This window comes from Pseudonaja textilis, chromosome 1 (genome assembly GCF_049901715.1).
Source record: "Pseudonaja textilis isolate UNSWEBS1 chromosome 1, rPseTex1.2, whole genome shotgun sequence".
NCBI classification, from domain to species: Eukaryota; Metazoa; Chordata; class Lepidosauria; order Squamata; family Elapidae; genus Pseudonaja; species Pseudonaja textilis.
In genome coordinates, this window is record NC_141990.1 from 71,054,192 (window position 1) to 71,073,378 (window position 19,187).

The following is a 19,187-nucleotide window of genomic DNA, read 5'->3' on the forward strand; positions in this document are numbered from 1 at the left end:
AAAGCAATGGGAGTGGAGGAGAGGGCTACTTCAAACTTCCTGTTGGCTTCCCGACTGATTTTCCCTGTGGGAATCTGGCAGTGAGCATCAGAAAACTTCATTCCTTTTTTATTCCCCCCCTCTCCTTCCTTCCTTCCTCCCTCCCTCCCTCCCTCCCTCCCTTCCTTCCTCCCTCCCTCCCTCCCTCTCTCCCTCCTTTCCTTCCTGGGAGCTGTCAGAAAATGATGAAAATGAGGACCATGAGGACCACAGCTGACCATGGCAGAGTGACAGCAGCACTTAACCACAGCTGTGCAGTGGTTCTGAAGCACTCCTCCACCCCCAAAAAAAGAAATCGCTTTAACTGTTCCATTCCCTTGGGAGTTATGGGTCCTGGCATTCCGTAGGTTAGGCAATTTGAGGTATCTTTGTTGATAATGTTTTGCCCTATGATGCAACATATCACCCAACTGCAGTTTACAAAGTACCAAACAGAACAGACGCAAGAGGTTTAGTATATGTAGATGTGATCAGAGAGGCTAGTTTTGGAAAACCAGAGATATTCTCAGATTTGAATGCTCAGATTCTAGATTTTGTATCCTCTAAATTCATAAATGGCTTAAAATTATTGCTTTCTTGAGAACTTTAAAAGTGTGGTGTTTCTCGTGTGGCTCAAGTGTGTTGCTACAAAAATGTGTTTACAAATAAAAATGCAAAGATGCAAATGAATTATATTGAATAATTGAATATCAAGTGTTCTCCAACGTCATCTGCATTTAAGAAGCTTTCCTTCTGAGTTCATATGCTTTCAGAATACTTAATGTGATTATTTTTATCCTAAGTCCTTTGCAATATTAATGACAGGACTAAATTTGCCTCTGTGTGATTCTTATTAATGCATCATGTTGCTTTCTAATTTTTAAACTGGAGACATGGCAACCTATTTCATGACTTTATTTCATTAAAACAGCCAGTAGGCAAACTTTTAGCATATAACATTTATTCATAGTTTTAATTAAATGTTTAATGTACATGTGCCGTTTAATAAAGGCTAAGATTTTGCACTGCTTTGTCTCCTTTCTCATTCTCAGTAATATGCCTAAAATCACATTCCAAATGTATTTGGAATAACATGTTTTCTGTGTGTATATACACTTTCCCCTTAAATACTCTGTTAAAAAGATTAATTGGAGCATTCCAATATTTTTTCCTCTGACAATATCACATGTAAGACCCAAACAAAAGAGACCCTCACTCTTTGCAAGAGAGAAACCAAACATTCAGTTTCAGCTTTTTCCCCACTTCCTTTTCAAGGTCTCTCTCTCTCTCTCTCTCTCTCTCACACACACACACACACACACTCTCTCTCTCTCTCTCTCTCTCTCCTCTCAAAGTCTGTTTCTGATTTTCAGGGCATGACCTTGATTTTACATCAAACATTCTCCTCATCCTGCTGCTGTCTGGCCAGATTACAGATGTTAAAGCTGATCTTTCATTAAAAGTTTGGGGTTTTTATAGCTTTTTTAAACTAAATCCATCTAAAAAGTTTTTTTTAAAAATACCCTTTATTACATTCATCCTTTCCAAACCCTCCCAGACTTTGCTTCTTTGTCTCTGACTTCATGAACAGGCAGCTGCAAGGTATGATGGCAAAGAAAATTTCACTCAAGTAAGCAACAACCGGTTTAAATCTTTCAGGGCAAACCGGAGCAAAGGAATTGCTGTTCTGAGTTGTCTCTCTTCCTGCATCGGCTAGCAACTCTTTTAACTTGCTACACAATGGTCTGGCTTGTGATGATTGAAGCAACACATTTGTGCTTCAGTTTATTTCATCCATCTCCTAACTCAGTTGAAAAATGAGATTAGACCATCTCTTGTTTATCTATCTACAATGCTATCAAATTAGTCTTGCTGTCCCACATTTTGATGCTTTTGCCAGATTGGGAGTTAGGAGAACAATCTCATTCTGCTAGCAATTTTATGGCTTTTATGAAACACGCATTGCAGTTTACATGTGAGTTTTACATCAACATCATCTCTGCGTCTCTCATCTTTTTGAGACCTGCAGAAGAGGAAGTGATCTTGGATTGCCTTTGATTGCTATTCAGTAGGAAAAGAATAGAAAGGATAGAAAATCTTTTTTTTTCCTTTCTCCCTCTCCTTCCCTGGAGAGCCATTTCAAGAAATAGTCATAGATTAAATACTAATTTATTGTTCTAATAGCTTCAGTGTGACCAGTGCAGAAAAGCATCCTATTTTCTACTGAATGATTGTCTTCCTGATAGCCTATGGCTTCTCTGACTCTTCCTCTTTCGGCATCTTTCACACATCTTTCACCCCAAGGAATTTGCCATGAAGCATTTCCAGATTGGAAAGCCAAGCCTGGGAATTGATAGAAACGGGGAAGAGAATGGGGAAATTCCTACAGCCATCTCATAGAATTAAAGTATGGGAATCTCAAAATGATCACCCAAATGAACTTAGAAAACTCTGAAGAAGATAGAAAATTCAGAATGTAAGTAAACAAGTTTTTTGAGAATCCAAAGGTTAGATGTTGTTACGTCTACAGCTAGCCCCCATTTATTTGACTTTCATTCTTGTCCACTCCAGCCAAATGGCCGATGGCAAGGAATTGTGGGAGATGTAATCTACTCCATCTGGAGGCTGAGGAATACTTGGGGGTGGGGGAGAGAATGAGGGACATTATGGGTGGCTCTGGGTTTTTAACTTTTTGTTCTAAATATAAAATATTTCATCAGGCTCACATTATTATTATTATTATTATTATTATTATTATTTTATTTATATATTTATGTATTTATTTATTTATTTTCTATCTCAGAATAGTAGAAAGCTGCCATTAGTTTTCAGTGATCATGCCCAGAAAGAGCTTTGAGGGCTACAAAACAGGGAATTGCTACTAATTGGCAAAATTAATTTAAACCCTCTTTGAAAAGATATCTTCTTTCAAAGTAAAGCAAATACGGAGGCCTGCATGGTGGAGAAGTCAAATGTCCTTTCCCAAAAATCCCCTGGGTTTTCAGCCCAGAGGGTGAGAGTAGTAGTATATTCACACGCAGTTCTGTTTTCTGGGGATTAAAATATCAAAACACAGACGCTGACATAATTTCTATGGGGTGGTGGGGAGGGCAGGTGATGGATGGGAAGGAGCAGGCTGAAACTCCTCCCTAGAAAGATTGAATGGCTTTTGGGTAGGAAGGTTTCATCTTTAGACCTGAAAGGAGTTGTGGTTCCCTTTTCAGAGCTGGTACACAATTTGGGAGTTTTCTTGGACTCCTAGTTCCTGCTCAAGGGGTAGGAGGCGGCTATGGCTAAAAAGCCTCAATACAAATCTGTCTTGTGCATGTGGAAACCCTTCAGATAGTCACATGTGCTTTCACACATGAACTACTGCAATACAGACTGTCTTGGGCTGCCTCTGAAAACCACTTGGCAGCTGCAGCTTAAGGTCTAGAATTCAGTGGCATGAACAATTATGGGCATGCTTTGATATGTATTTGTAACATCTTTTCTTCATAGCAACTTGTAGGTTTCTAGACATAATTTGGGTTATCTAAAAGAACATCTACAGCCTATAGAATTAGGGAGAGCTGGCATGCTCCAGATCCCTTATTTTCAGGGACAAGAAAGCACAAAGAAAAAGCCAACATTAGCTAACATTGATTGGTTGGTTGGTTGGTTGGTTGGTTGGTTGGTTGGTTGGTTAATTGATTGACTGATTGGGGAAATAAATTCCTGGGCACAATTTCTGAAGGAATCTATGTACTCTAATATTTTCTACTAGTCTTTTAAAAAATCTAGTTGTGCTAACTAAGAACTTTGAATACTCCCTGGGCGCTTTTAGCCTGGAAAATATTAGGCTGAACATTTCTTCCCAATCAGACATATCCCTCTCCCATGACAAATCAACATGTATAGTTTCATAAACACATTTCTACTCAGCTAATCAGCTTTCCTAGAATATAGATAATATCCACATCAAGGAGATGTAAGAAGTTGTACTGTGTGAGGTGGTGCATATTGATGAGTAAAATTAAGACCACACAACTTCTATTCAAAATAAACAAAACTCTTTAAAATTTGTTTTTCTGAGCAAACTTGCAGGGAATTCTGCTGTTAGTTCATTTTAGCGCAAATATGACATTGCAATTCAGTTTAGTTTGTTCAAGCTACTTTTGAACTTTTCTTTCCCTCCTTTCCTTTTCCCTCTCCTCCTCCTCCTCCTCCTCCTCCTCCTCCTCCTCCTCCTCCTCCTCCTCCTCCTCCTCCTCCTCCTCCTCCTCTTCTTCTTCTTCTTCTTCTTCTTCTTCTTCTTCTTCTTCTTCTTCTTCTTCTTCTTCTTCTTCTTCTTCTTCTTCTTCTTCTTCTTCTTCTTCTTCTTCTTCTTCTTCTTCTTCTTCTTCTTCTTCTTCTTCTTCTTCTTCTCCTCTCTTCCCTACTATTCCTTTCTCCTGCAGACCTTTGCACCCCATCATAACCCTCTGCTAATTGGATACATCTGACATGTCGGCTTCTTTGAAAGTTCTCCAAAGCTCCGTGGCAAGAAGGATTTACTGAGTGAAAGTTTTACCAGCTGGAAATCCCTGAATCAAAGCTGTTCTTTCCACAAAGAACAAACAAATAGATTGGATCCAGACCATGGTGGCTTTCAACTTTTGTGTTAATATATCACACTCATTACATTGGGGGCTGGGGTGGAGAGATACAAGAAAGATTTGTTGAACTTTAGTAGTAGCTTGGGAGAGAGATATAGAAAGGAAAAAAGCTACTAATAATATTATTTTAAGTCTTCAGCTGTAACTTTCATTTAACTGAAAATTTCCAGATTGGCCCATATTTCTCCAGTGCTGTTCCACCCTGCCTGTTCATACTGCAGAAGAGGCAATAGTGTATTAGAACACATGCATTACCTAAATATAAATTCCATGTCAGTCCTAGATTTCACCAAATAGAATTGGAACACTGTAACGATTTTGCTAGTTTACATGTGTTCAAAACTGAATACAAGAATTAATAATCAAATATGGCATACAATGATGTTTTGACTTTATAATATATACAGTATGAAACACATATTCATTAAAAGTTGGGATTTTCAGACAACATAATAATAAAGCTGTGGTACTTAGTGTAACTACCTACTCTTCTGCAGAAGTCTACAGGGCTGGGAAATGGGGAAAGGATGGGACGAAGACCCACAGCAAAATGCATGGACTCAAATACAGAGGTGATGGGTGCACAGTTGGAAGACCTAAAAATCCAGGATGAGGACAAATCCTCATGGACAAAATCTAATGGTTGCTAAGAATCAACACTGACTTGATGGCACATAATCAATCAAAAACCATGTAGTGTTATTACTCTCATGTTTTCAGTACCAGGTTAGACAGTGTGCAAATACTACTGAAAAAAATGAAAATAATTGTCATTCTGCTTTCTCAGTACTGCTTTTATTTGAAGAAAGAGGTGAACAGAATTTTAGTAAGAAGGCTACAGATAATCATTTTATGAAGTCTGCAAGAAAACAAGGTTCAAAGGACACCAAGAACCCCTTATTTCAACCCTGATCTACAAATAGCAATATCATACAAACTAATCCAAACTAAACTGGAAGAAAGAGGAAAAAATGGAAAGAAAGAATAAAAAGTGCAAAGAGAAAAGAAAAAAAGAAAAGAAAGACTATAATAACAAAAAAGAAAAGGAATAAAGAAATGTCTTTCAGCCTCCATCATGACAAAACCAATATAAACAAATTTAGTAACTCCTCACCCCCTACAAGGTTAAACAGATATCTCTTCATCTCATAACCCATCCCTTTTTATCTATAAGCAAAACCATAAAATGTCAGCTTTTAAATCCTGGTCTCAGCAAATAGTCCATAAAGAGTTTCCAGCACATTAAAAAAAATGATTTTAATTCTGATCCAAGTTTATATTCTTTTCTTTTACTTCTTAACCGTCTAAAATCAATATTCCAAATTTATTTGGAACCTTGGTCTGTTTATAACTTCCTTCAGTCAAAATCTTATTTAAATCTTTTGCTGTTTATTTAAAAAAAAAGTTCTTTAGCTTATAATAAGTTTTTTGTTCAGAATTGAAGATAAACTTATCTGATGAAGACTTTTGAAAGCAATCAATCCAAAGATCTCTAGTAGGTTTAGAATACTGCAGTTAATAGGCAATTTTTGAAATTGACTAGAAAATGAAGTTTGCAATCTTAGTGTCCTTTCAGGATCTGCATTTGCAGGCAAGATGGCTGGTCCCATTGTATCCCAATGCTAACATCCACAGAAAATCGTTTTCCTGTAGTTTGCTCATCAGGATCATCTGTCAGAGCCTATGAACGGAACACATTTTTCTGTTCTCTCCATATCCTAAAAGGTTCCAATAAACTGATCTGTTTACTGGTTCTTTGGTCTTTGCATGACTGCTGGCTCCGCTTTTGCAAATCTGTCTTCAGTTTGCCATACCTTCCCTGGAACTTATGTAGATATATTTGGGACTATCGTCACCAATAATATCCTTTAAATTGAGCACATTTAAAAAAAATTATTTACTTATTTGGAAGATTGATATGCTGTCCAAGTCACTAATAGCAACTCTGGGCTGGGTACGTATGGTTAAAACATGGAAGCAAATAAACAATAGCAAAAATATTACACTTATACCTATCTGGAGCAATTTCAACATATTGCAGTATGAAATCATTTCAAAATAGGTTTAATCCAGTGTTCTGGTCCTATGCCTGGGAGAAGAACCAAATTTTCAGGGTCTCTCAGAAGACCACCTAGGTCTCAGGAGGATATAATAAAAAGGGAAGACATATTTCCTAGGTCCCATCAGGTGATTTTGTTTCATGGAAGGAAGATGAAACATGCCCAGTGCCCACCCTAGGATAAGCAGAGAGTTGGAGATTTTGTATTCCAATATTTATTTCAGCTAAAGGCAAATTCAGCTTTTGTGTCATTTTAAAGGAAATCATAGTTAGCATGACTTTCAAGTTGAAGATCGTACAGAAAATCCCTTCCTCAGTACAGAAAATAATAAATATGCATTCAATGTATTTTACATAATCCATGACCTGGGTTAGCCATGAATGTTGCCCTTGTGAATCTGACATTCTTGTTAATAATGACCATTTGACAAAGGCAGATTTAGCAGAAAACAGGGGTGGAGAAACTATGCAAGGGGAAAAAAATGAGTTTTCTTCACCCATTGGTATGTTTAAATTTATCTCTGGATTTGCATAATTAGTGAGTTTCACCTGCCTCACACAAACAGATGTTATTAAAAGGGAGGCAGAACTACAACAACAACCAACCCTAGAGCACTTTGCTTTCCTATCTCCAGGGACAGTGATGTTTTTAATAAACACCTGCTTCCCACTTTAGTTCATGTCCAGCCAATAATACAAACCACGGCAGAAAAAAAGAATGTTGAAAAGAAGAATAAAGTAAAGAGATGTTTTCAGTCCATTCTACTACACCCTACAAACAAAAGCTGAGGACAGCGTTCTTTGTGCATATCATGTAGCAGTCTCTAGCGCTAGTACAATTACATTAAAACATACATAATTGCACTGTACCTCTTTTGAATCCGGTGAAATGTTACACATTTCACTGATCTCCACCTCCATGCCCCCATGTAAAGAAAGCAAATAAAAACAGCCCTCCTATCTTATGCTAATGTGAAGAGTCTTACTACTAAATCTGCCAACTGCCAGTAGTCCGATCCTGACTGGCTCAGGATTGACTCAGCCTTCCAGCCTTCTGAGGTGAGTAATATGAGGACCCAAATTGTTGGGGGCAATATGCTGACTCTGTAAGCCCCTAAGAGAGAACTGTAAAGTTCTATGAAGCAGTGTATAAGTCTAAGTGCTATTGCTATAGCTGAAATGTTGCTCGGGATGGCCAAAGAAGATTTCTCATTTGGGACAATATGTGACTCAGTTTAAGCATTCCTTGGAACAAAGCTGAGTACATGTGATATGTAATTAGCAATGGGTGAGGACTCCACTACCCTCAATTGTTGTTTTTGAGTCATCTACTGGAGGCAGACTATTCGCTCTTCGTTATTCTTATTCTAAAGGATGGGATGGTGGTCAAGGGTTGAGATGTGTAATGTTGGATACATCATTCCCATCCACTGAACTCTTTCTTTCCTTACAATGCAAAATAGAGGTATCCTACTTTCCATCTCTATTCCACTATTGTTGCAAACATAAAAGGATCAAGGCTGAAATAACCAAAGCCCACTTCCTTTGGGACTGTCCATGCTACAGGTGAAACTCGAAAAATTAGAATATCGTGAAAAAGTACATTTATTTCACTAATGCAACTTAAAAGGTGAAACTAATATATGAGATAGACTCATTACATGCAAAGCAAGATAGTTCAAGCTGTGATTTGTCATAATTGTGATGATAATGGCTTACAGCTGATGAAAACCCCAAATCCACAATCTCAGAAAATTAGAATATTGTGAAAAAGGTCAATATTCTAGGCTCAAAGTGTCCCACTCTAATCAGCTAATGAAGCCATAACACCTGCAAAGGGTTCCTGAGCCTTTAAATAGTCTCTCAGACAGGTTCAGTAGGAATCACAATCATGGGAAAGACTACTGACCTGACAGTTGTGCAGAAAACCATCACTGATACTCTCCATAAGGAGGGAAAGCCTCAAAAGGTAATTGCAAACTAAGTTGGATGTTCCCAGAGTGCTGTATCAAAACACATTAATAGAAAGTTATGTGAAAGGGAAAAGTGTGGAAGAAAAAGGTGCACAAGCAGCAGGGATGACCGCAGCCTGGAGAGGATTGTCAGGAAAAGGCCATTCAAAAGTGTGGGGGACTTTCACAGGTAGTGGATTGAGGCTGGAGTCAGTGCATCAAGAGCCACCACACACAGATGGATCCTGGACATGGGCTTCAAATGTCATATACCTCTTGTCAATCTGCTCCTGAACAACAAACAATGTCAGAAGTGTCTTACCTGGGCTAAAGAAAAACAGATCTGGTCTGTTGCTCAGTGGTCCAAAGTCCTCTTTTCTGATGAGAGCAACTTTTGCATCTCATTTGGAAACCAAGGACCCAGAGTCTGGAAGAAGAATGGAGAAGCACACACTGCAAGATGGTTGAAGTCCAGTGTGAAGTTTCCACAGTCTGTGTTGATTTGGGGAGCCATGTCATCTGCTGGTGTTGGTTCACTGTGCTTCATTAAGTCCAGGGTCAACGCAGCCATCTACCAGGACATTTTGGAGCACTTCATGCTTCCTTCCGCAGACAAGCTTTATGGGGATGCTGACTTCATTTTCCAGCAGGACTTGGCACCTGCCCACACTGCCAAAAGCATCAAAACCTGGTTCAATGACCATGGGATTACTGTGCTTGATTGGCCAGCAAACTCACCTGACCTGAACTGCCAAGAATTGCCAAGAGAAAGATGAGAGACATGAGACCGAACAATGCAGAAGAGCTGAAGGCCACTATTGAAGCATCCTGGTCTTTCATAACACCTCAGCAGTGCCATAGGCTGATAGCTTCCATGCCACGCCGCATTGAGGCAGTAATTGTTGCAAAAGGGGCCCAAACCAAGTACTGAGTACAAATGCATGCTTGTACTTTTCAGAGGTCCAATATCGTTCTATGTACGATCCTTGTTTTATTGATTGCATGTAATATTCTAATTTTCTGAGATTGTGGATTTGGGGTTTTCATGAGCTATAAGCCATAATCATCTCAATTATGACACATCACGGTTTGAACTATCTTGCTTTGCATGTATTGAGTCTATCGGATATATTAGTTTCACCTTTTCAATTGCATTACTGAAATAAATGAATTTTTGCAAGGAACTCTAATTTTTTGAGTTTCACCTGTATTTACCCCCCCAATATTTTTCCCCAAAATGGTTCTGGAAAATCATGTGCCTTTTGACATATAGATAGACCATTGTTATTAACTCCCCTGCCCATCTGTCTCTTTCCTGTTGTCTAGGCATTCCACTGTTTTCCCTGATTTTATCCTGTTTTGTCAGTTAACTGTTTCTGACACTTGCTCATCTTTAATAAATAAACAAACGGTTTATCATTTTGTTAGCTGAACTCTGTGGCGTGTCTGCTTGTTCTCATCTGGATATGGGGATTGGAATGTGCTGGGTGTGAATTAAACTGGAAATTACCACCACCATTTCCCAATTACATTTCCCTGCTCAGTTGCAGCAAATTCAGTTGGCCTGTCTCTGACACCCAGTATTCTTTGTTTTCACTAGAGAGAATAGCATCAATATATCTTGTGCCAAAGAACTGCAGGTTCTCCTTGTGGCGAATAATTTAGAATTCCCTCCTCCTGCCAACTTATCATGGTAACCTTGGGCCTTGTAAATGAGTGCAAAAGGAAATATTTTTAGAAGCAGTATAGAATCCATGAGCTCCAAGATGTGTGATTTTGTAGACTTTTCAGGGTTTTCAAGATCCATGCTGTGATTTAACAGCAAGCAATAGTGAATTCAAATGGTGTGCCTGGTACTTTGTGTATAATTCACTCTTAGCTAGGAGATAGTAAAAAGTCTGTTTTTTTCTCAGTTTTGTGTTATTGTACTGGCTGATTTCAGTGGTTGCTTGAGCTATTCTTACCCCACCACATTTAAAATTATCTATTAATCTTTCTTTGTTAATGTAATTCTCAGTGCATATTGCAGTTCTTGAGAAATGAACTTCTTTTCAGGATCACGTAGGCATTCAAACACAGGACATTCAGTGACAGTTAGGGCTAGTATATATGTAAAGGAACCAGATTCAAATCTGTACTGCTTTGTCTGCAGTATTGTTCCCAATACACAAACCCATCTTCCTGATTCTCTTAACTGGAAAACAATGTTGGTATCTTAAGCATACTGTATTATTGTAAATTCTTTTTTGGATTTATCTTTGCTCAGGGCATAAATAGTTCTTTATTTCTGCAGGGCATGTAATAGCTCTGGAATTTAGTGGAAGGGAGGCACTGCTATACTGTCAGGGAAGCATAACAATCCTTAGCAAACATCTGTGTATCTGTGCAAGGTTAGTGACTCCATGAAGTTATCTTGAAACTTTACCATGGTATTTCATTTTTCAGTGACCACATCCTCTAAATTCCTAGTATGGGTTTAAATACAATATTAATTGATTAATTAGTTAATTCAATATATTATACCAAGTCCCAAAGGACTGGGATAGGGCAAAGAAGAAAGAAAATTAAAACACCCAATAGTTCAAAACAGAATAACAGAGTTGGAAGAGACCTTGGAGATCCAATCCCCTGCTCAAGGAGGGGACCCTATACCATTTCAGACAAATGCTTATCCAATCTCTTCTTAAAAGTCTTCAGTGATGAAGCACTGACAATTTCTGAAGGCAAACTGTTCCACTGATTAATTGTACTCACTGTTAAGAAGTTTCTCCTTAAGTCTAGGTTGCTTCTCTCCTTGATTAGTTTCCATCCATTGTTTCTTGTCTTGCTTTCCGGTGCTTTGGAAAATACCTCTCACCCGCCTTGTTTGAGGTAGCCCCTCCAGAGGTGGTATTCAGCAGGTTCTGGAGAACCAGTAGCGGAAATTTTGAGTAGTTTGGAGAACTAGAAAATACCACTGCTGACTGGCCCCGCCCCCATCTATTATCTGCCTCCTGAGTCCCAGATGATTGGCTGCGTCTTCTTTTGTCGTCCTGCACAGCAGAACAGAGCTGGAAAGCAGGTTAGTGGAGTGGGGAGAGAATGGGGATTTTGCAGTAACCTTCCCCCCAGGAGTAGGGGGAAATGGAGATTTTGCAGAATCCTTCCCCTGCCACACTCACCAAGCCATGCCCATAGAACCGGTAGTAAAAAAATTTCAATTCCACCATTGGGCTCCTCAAATATTGGATCATTGCTGTCATTGTGTGTATGTGTTTGTATACATGTGTATAAACATAAAAAAAGCCCTCCAACAAAGTGTGATAGACTAGCAGCCATCAATTTATGGGGGAAGCTATAGCCTTTGCCCCCTCTTCCTCTTCTGTTGGAGGAAAACTTTGTTTGATTCTAAATATCATCTTGAAACTTGCAAGCTATCTTTTACCTAATCCTTTCCATTCTTGCATGCAGTTCTATAAAATGCAATAGTAAAGATAAATATGGCCAGAATTGAGAAAAACAACCCCTATTCAGACATTATTATCAACAATAATAATGTAATAATGCCCCATGGTCTAAAAAGTAAGCTGATTAGCATCACACAAGATTATGTTAATCTTCCCATGGATGTTATTTAAGCTCTTGTTTTACCCATATGTACACAGTGGGGAGTAAGGCCCACTGAATCCATGGGGATGTCCTTTAGAGAAAAAATGTAAAAGGCTTGCTCTGTCGGAAAGCTTTTGAAATCATAATAAATGCTTGAGTGTAAATGCTGAGCCATGTATAATTCTCTGTTTATAGCTGTAAGAAATTTAGAGGATCTCTTAACCTTAGCAATCGGTCAAAACCTGATTGCCCTGGAAGACTGAACAGGAAGGAGTGATTAATTCCTCCATTGGGGCCTTGGGCTCCTCCTCCTCCCGTAAAACACTGATTTGAAATCCTACTTGCAAATCTTTCTCTGATTTTGGCAGTAGGTCTCACTGATCGTTACCAACAAAATATTTGTAACCCAGTGGTGGGATTCAAAAATTTTTACTACCAATTCTGTGTGTGTGGCTTGGTGGGCATGGCGTGGCTTGGTGGGTGTGGCAGGGGAAGGATACTGTAAAATCTCCATTCCCTCCTCACTCCTGGGGGAAGGTTACTGCAAAATCCCCATTCCGTCCCCACCCAACTAACCTGCTTTCCAGCTCCGTTCTCCTGTGCAGGGCAACAAAAGAAGACCCAGCCAATCAGCTGGGACTCAGGAAGCAGAGAATAGATGGGGGCGGGGCCAGTCAGAGGTGGTATTTGCCAGTTCTCCTAACATTTCTGCTACCAGTTCTCCAGGACTGGTCAGAACCTTCTGAATACTACCTCCGTGTGTAACCTTGTTATTTAATAAAAAGATAATTTAAGAAAGATCAAAACTTTTGTCCCACCCTTTCCCTACTTAATTTTATCTATACAGTTCAAAGACATCGTGAGCAGATGTTTATACGGGATACATCTTGGATAAGAGGTGTTGAGGTGTAGCCATCCATTTCATCACCACAACTTTTCCATCAAGCTTACTAATGATGGATTTTTCTTTTGAACCTTTTCTTTAAAAAGTTCTAGTCATAACTTTTTTTCAGACTGCTTGGAAATTTGAATGTACTTTTATAAATGTCTTCTAAGGTCAGTTTGGTTTCACATTTTTTTTTCTTTTTTTAATAGTTGTACTTTGTTTATCGCTAGGGAGATTGATGATTCTTGCAAGAAAGAGCTGAAAACTCTAGTCTCCTACTTCTAATTTATGTTACGGCATGTACTTTGATTTTAATTGCACTGTTAATGTTTTGTTTAAGATAACTTCTGTGTAAGAGGTTTAAAATGTTTTGCATACTTTCTTCTTAAACTTGAGGTTTTGTTGTTAAAAAAATTCCACCACATAAATCAATATAAAATTTAAAAGGTTTATTTCTTATTTCCAAATTTATACATGGCTTATTTCTTTTGGCAAATAAATTACATTCAAAATTCAATGTTTGTTCCAATATAGAATAGAATAGAATAGAATAGAATAGAATAGAATAGAATAGAATAGAATAGAATATATTGTCACTTTGAATCAGTGGTGGGATTCAAATATTTTTTACCACTGGTTCGGTGGGTATGGCTTTGCGCGTGTGCATACACTTTGCATGTGCGCATGTACCAAATGCACACTTTGTGCAGGCGCAGAGGCATTCTAACTCACCTCCGGCAAGCCTGCATGATCCCGGTCGCTTCAGCAGCTGCCACGCAGCACTCTTCTGTGCCACGCAAAGCAGCTGCACTTCAAATTCAGAGCATAAAGGTGAGTAGGGGAGCCCAGGCGGACAGGTGAGCCCAACAGCAGAGCAACAGAGAGAATCAATTCAGTCTCCGCTGCTCATCGCTGCTACCAGCTTTGCAGAACCGGGCCGAACCGGTAGAATACCACCACTGCTTTGAATGTACACTAATCAGCATACATTAACGTGAAATTTTGTTGCATACGGCTCTCAAAGTGTCACCACCTCCAATATACAATATACATTACATAAACACGACAAAATAAATAAATAAATACAAAATTATGCATGTATCATATATGATACAGAGGAACAACACATATATTATCATAAATGACACAGAGGAACAACACGGTCTAGTTCGGATGTATAGATGTGCATGGTGAGAAAAATGAAACTTGAGAGTTTACCAGACAGGTGGCATAGAGAACAAAGCTGTTACAGAATTTGGTAGTTCTGACAGAAATATTTCAAAACCTCCTCCCAGAGGGGAGTGATTTAAATTATCACCTTTCAAGTCATGAAGTTTATTTGTGTTGCAAACTGATTTATTGATTTACTTGCTTACTCCAGCTTGTATGCAGCACCTCCATTCATAATACCGTGTTTCTCACAAAATAAGGCCGGGCCTTTTTTTTTTTTTTTTGACCCCTGAAAAAACGGCTAGGCTGTCTTTTGGGGGGTGACTTAATTTCCTCCCCCACCTAGAGTGGCCCATACGCACGTCCCTCGCCACAAGGCTGCTTCTATCGGCAAATGAAAGCTCCCTTGAAGGCAGAGTCCCCAGCCGCTTTGGGGCATGGCATGGCTGCCCATGTCCCCTCACCTTTAGGCAGTCTCTTTCGGGCAATGGAAGCTCCCCAAGTGCAGTCACCGGCCACTTCGATCGGCTGGTAGAAGCAGCCTTGGGGCAAGCGCACACACACACTCCCCTCGCCACGAGGCCACTTCTATCGGCAGACGAAAGCTCCCTTGAAGGCAGAGTTCCCGGCTGCTTCAGGGTGAGGCATGGCTGCCCATGTCCCCTCGCCTTTAGGCAGTCTCTTTCGGGTGATGGAAGCTCCCCAAGTGTAGTCACCAGCCACATTGATCAGCCGGTAGAAGCGGCCTTGGGGCGAGGGGAATGTGTGTGTTCACTTGCCCTGAGGCCACTTCTACCTAATCAATCTATCAATCTATATTTCATTTTTCATCAACTTGTATTTATACAATAACAACCACTACTTTTATCATGACATAATCTTTAAATGGGTCAAAGTCACTGGGAGTCTACCTTCTTCATCTGACTTTACTTTAGGGGAAATAACTTATGAAATAAATTATTTTCTTTCAAATCTGGTTAAGGCTAAAATACTTTGGGCACCCAATGAGAAGAAAGACCCATTCCAAAGACCCTGATGTTGGGAAAGATTGAAGGCAAAAGCTGAAGGAGATGGCAGAAGATAAGATAGTAAAATAATGTCATTGAAGGAATGAGCATGAGTTTGAGCAAAGTCTGGGAGACAGTGGAGGCAAGCTCTGGTCCGTGGCAGGGGTCCCCAAACTTGGCAACTTTAGAGCATAGCTGGCTGGAGAATTCTGGTAGTTGAAGTTCACAAGCCTTAAAGTTGTCAATTTTGGAGACCTCTGGTCCATGGGGTCATAACAAGAAGGGCACGACTCAGTGACTGAACAAAAACATCTGTAGATAATATAATTCTTTTGAAATAAAACGTTTCATTGTTTTTGCCTGCTGAATTAATTCATACACTGAATCCTTCACACTCCAAGCTTCCTCTGAATACTCTTAATTTGAGAATGCAAGTCATTCTTTCCCATTGAAGAAATCTACAGGCTAATCTGTGTTTGAATGGGAGATGTATCTTCTTGCCATTTACAACACACTGTATTTCTGTTATATATACAGTATGTGTATGTATGTATGTATGTATGTCTGTCTGTCTGTCTGTCTATCTATCTATCTATCTATCTATCTATCTATCTATCTATCTATCTATCTATATATCATTCAGCTTTGTTTGGGTATTTTCCCATGTCATTGTAGTTGTGCTTTTAAAGTTGTAGCAACGTTTCGGCAGAATCTCATCTGCCATCATCAGGCTTCTGTATTGTGTATATATAAATACAGTGTGTTGTAAATGGCAAGAAGATATATTATGTATATCTTCTATATATATAATGAACAGGGCAATGAACCAACAGATTGCTTCTTTGGAAATAACTGAGAAACCATCTTAAATGCATCCCCCACCCCCTTTCAGGCTCCAGAGATAAATGGACTTTTAGTGGAAACAGACATATTGTAAGTTTTATGGCAGAGGAAATAATTGCTGTGGATATTACACAATACTGGAATCCACTTGGGAAGTGTCAAGATTTCATTGTGGAGCAACTGGTTTCTGCATATTGTCATAGGAAGGAAGTGAAGAAGATGAAAGAACTGTCCTTCCCTATTTGCCATTGCCATTCCTAGCTTTTATTTCCATATCTGTGCATAAGAAACAAATCACATATAATTTGTGATTCTCTTAGTATTACACTTCTTACTAAACGCCTGTCAAAAATGAAAGTAGAAAGGACAGAAGCATGTCTACACTTTTATGGCTAACATGTGTTGAAAAGATTCAGGAAAAGCAGGCGCTTGTCAAACATTACTCCTCTATTCTTATCAAGCTTATGCATAGTATTGGTCATTAAAAACATGGGTGGATTCTCTGATTTAAGAAGCAGGTTCCTGGTTATTTCCCATTTAATAATATATGGCATGAAACCAGGTACAGCAATAGCACTTAGATTTATATACTGTTCCACAATGCTTTACAGCGCTCTCTGAGTGGTTTGCAACATCAGCATGTGTCCCCAATAATCTGGGTCCTCATTTAACCAACTTCCTGAAGGATGGAAGGCTGAGTCAACCTTGAGCTGGTCAGGATTGAACTCCTGGCAATAGCAAAGGCAGCCGGCAAATATTGCACTCTAACCACTGTGCCACCACAGCTCCTGTATCCCAGGAAGGATTCATTAAATTTCACCAGCTAATGGGTGACAATAGGAGCCAATCTGCTCTAACATTTTCTAATAAGATCCAGGAAATAACAATACTAGCAGGAACCATAACAACTGGTTCTATAGAACCGGTCTGAACCAGTAGAATCCCACCCCTGGTATAAAGCCATGATGGCAAACCTATGGCATGCATGCCGGAAGTGGCACACAATGCCACTTCTGCCGGCATGTGAGAGGTCGCCCGGAAGAGCCCCACTGTGCATGCATGTGCATCCCCTGCCAGCCAGCTGATTGTCAGGTATTTGCTGCACATGCACAGGAGGAGACGCATGCATGGAAGGCGCATGCACATGCACAGAGGCATGCAGTGTGCAGGGGGTTGCATGCACATGTGCAGAGGCACACGGTGTGCATGCAGGGGGTTGTGTGTGCATGCACAGGGGGCAGAGTTGTGTGTGCATTGCATCATGGGTGCAGGCATGCGAGCGCGCGCACACGAGAACATTTTTGGCACGCAAAGTGGAAAAGGTTAGCCATCACTGGTATAAAGTATCTTTAGGCAATATATCTTTCTTAAGTCTTTTGGTTGTTAAATAGTTCATTTTATAATCCATGGGATTTCCAAGCACTCATCCATTGATTCCAATATACCACACATCTTTTCTTAAGCCCACAAGCTATATCTATGCATTATTTTATGGAACTTAGAAAACGTGGTCCAAAAAGATGGGGCTTTTTAAAATCAAAGTGGAATAAATGAACAGGAAATGCAGAACATTAAAAGAGGATGAAATATGCCCCAATCCATAGAAACTGGTGCAGGTGATTCTGAGTGTTACATTGCTTTTTGACTATAGCATCTGTTTGCCATTTGTGAGGTGTGATATATATATATGGATCCCAGATTATTTCAAGAATTGTTTTATTCCTTGGAAAATCACAAGGATAAGAATGAAATAGGTCAGGCCCAGAGGTGATATTCAGCAGGTTCTGACCAGTTCTGGAGAACTGGTAGCAGAAATTTTGAGTACCATGTTTCTCATATAATAAGGCCGGGTCTTATTTTTTTTTTGAGCCCCGAAAAAATGGCTAGGCCGTCTTTTCAGGGTTGACTTAATTCCCCCCCACTTGCATCTTCGGGCGGGCGGCAACGGCTTGGATGTTGACCTCGGCGTTGGTGGGGGCACTTCGTATCAGAGTCAACGCAGGCAGCACCATATCAGGGTGTGCAACAAAAGTACTTCCTAACGGCAAGCCCCCTCCACCATTCCCCCCATTTTGCATGTTTTAATATAGGCCTTAATTTGGGGGGAGGGGCTTAATTTTATTTCATGCCTATAAAACATTCTGGGACTTCCTATTGGGGGAGGCCATATTGTTGGAGAAACAGGGTAGTTCAGAGAACTGGCAAATACCACCTCTGACTGGAGATTTTACAGTATCCTTCCCCTGCCATGCCCATCAAGCCGCGCCCCCAGAACCAGTAGTAAAAAAGTTTGAATCCCACCACTGGTCAGGCCTCCAAAGATAGATATCCTGCCTTGTCCAGAATGGCACTTGAAAAGAAGCGGATAGAGTCCAGGTTGTATTCCTTGTTTACATCCTAGATGGCTGTAAGAGAGTTGATATTTCAGGTAGCTTCTACCATCTAGATCAGGTGTCCCAAATCCCTGGGCTGTAAGACACTACTGGGCTGTGGCCATTTAGATCTGGGCTGCACAAATGGAGGGCAAGCACACATGCAGCTCCACTTACACAAGTGGCAGGTGCTCGTGCTTGTGCACAAAGCTCCATTTGCACAAGCGGTATGCATGCACCTCCACTTGCACAAATGGTTGTGGGTGTGAGCACATGTGCCTGCCACTAACACAGAACCATCCTCTTTCTCCCACCCACCTGTCTGTCAAGCTTGAAAGGTTGGGGACTGCTGATCTAGATCACAGCATGCTAGCAGGGACATGCCACTCTCCATTTCAGAAGACTAAGCCATCCCCCATACCATGCGGGGCATTGTTCCTCTCAAATATTTATTTATAAAAATTCATCATGATGAACATTATATATAACATTACAGTAAAGCCTTTTCTTCCAAATGAATGCAAAGTCTGAAATGACAACAATTTGAAGGAAAGTCTTTCACCTAGAACTAGGAAGGGGCCCATTGCTGGATTTATTAAGAATACGACATTGTCTCTCAAGTCTTCCCATCACCATGGCAAGATCTTCCAGGTTT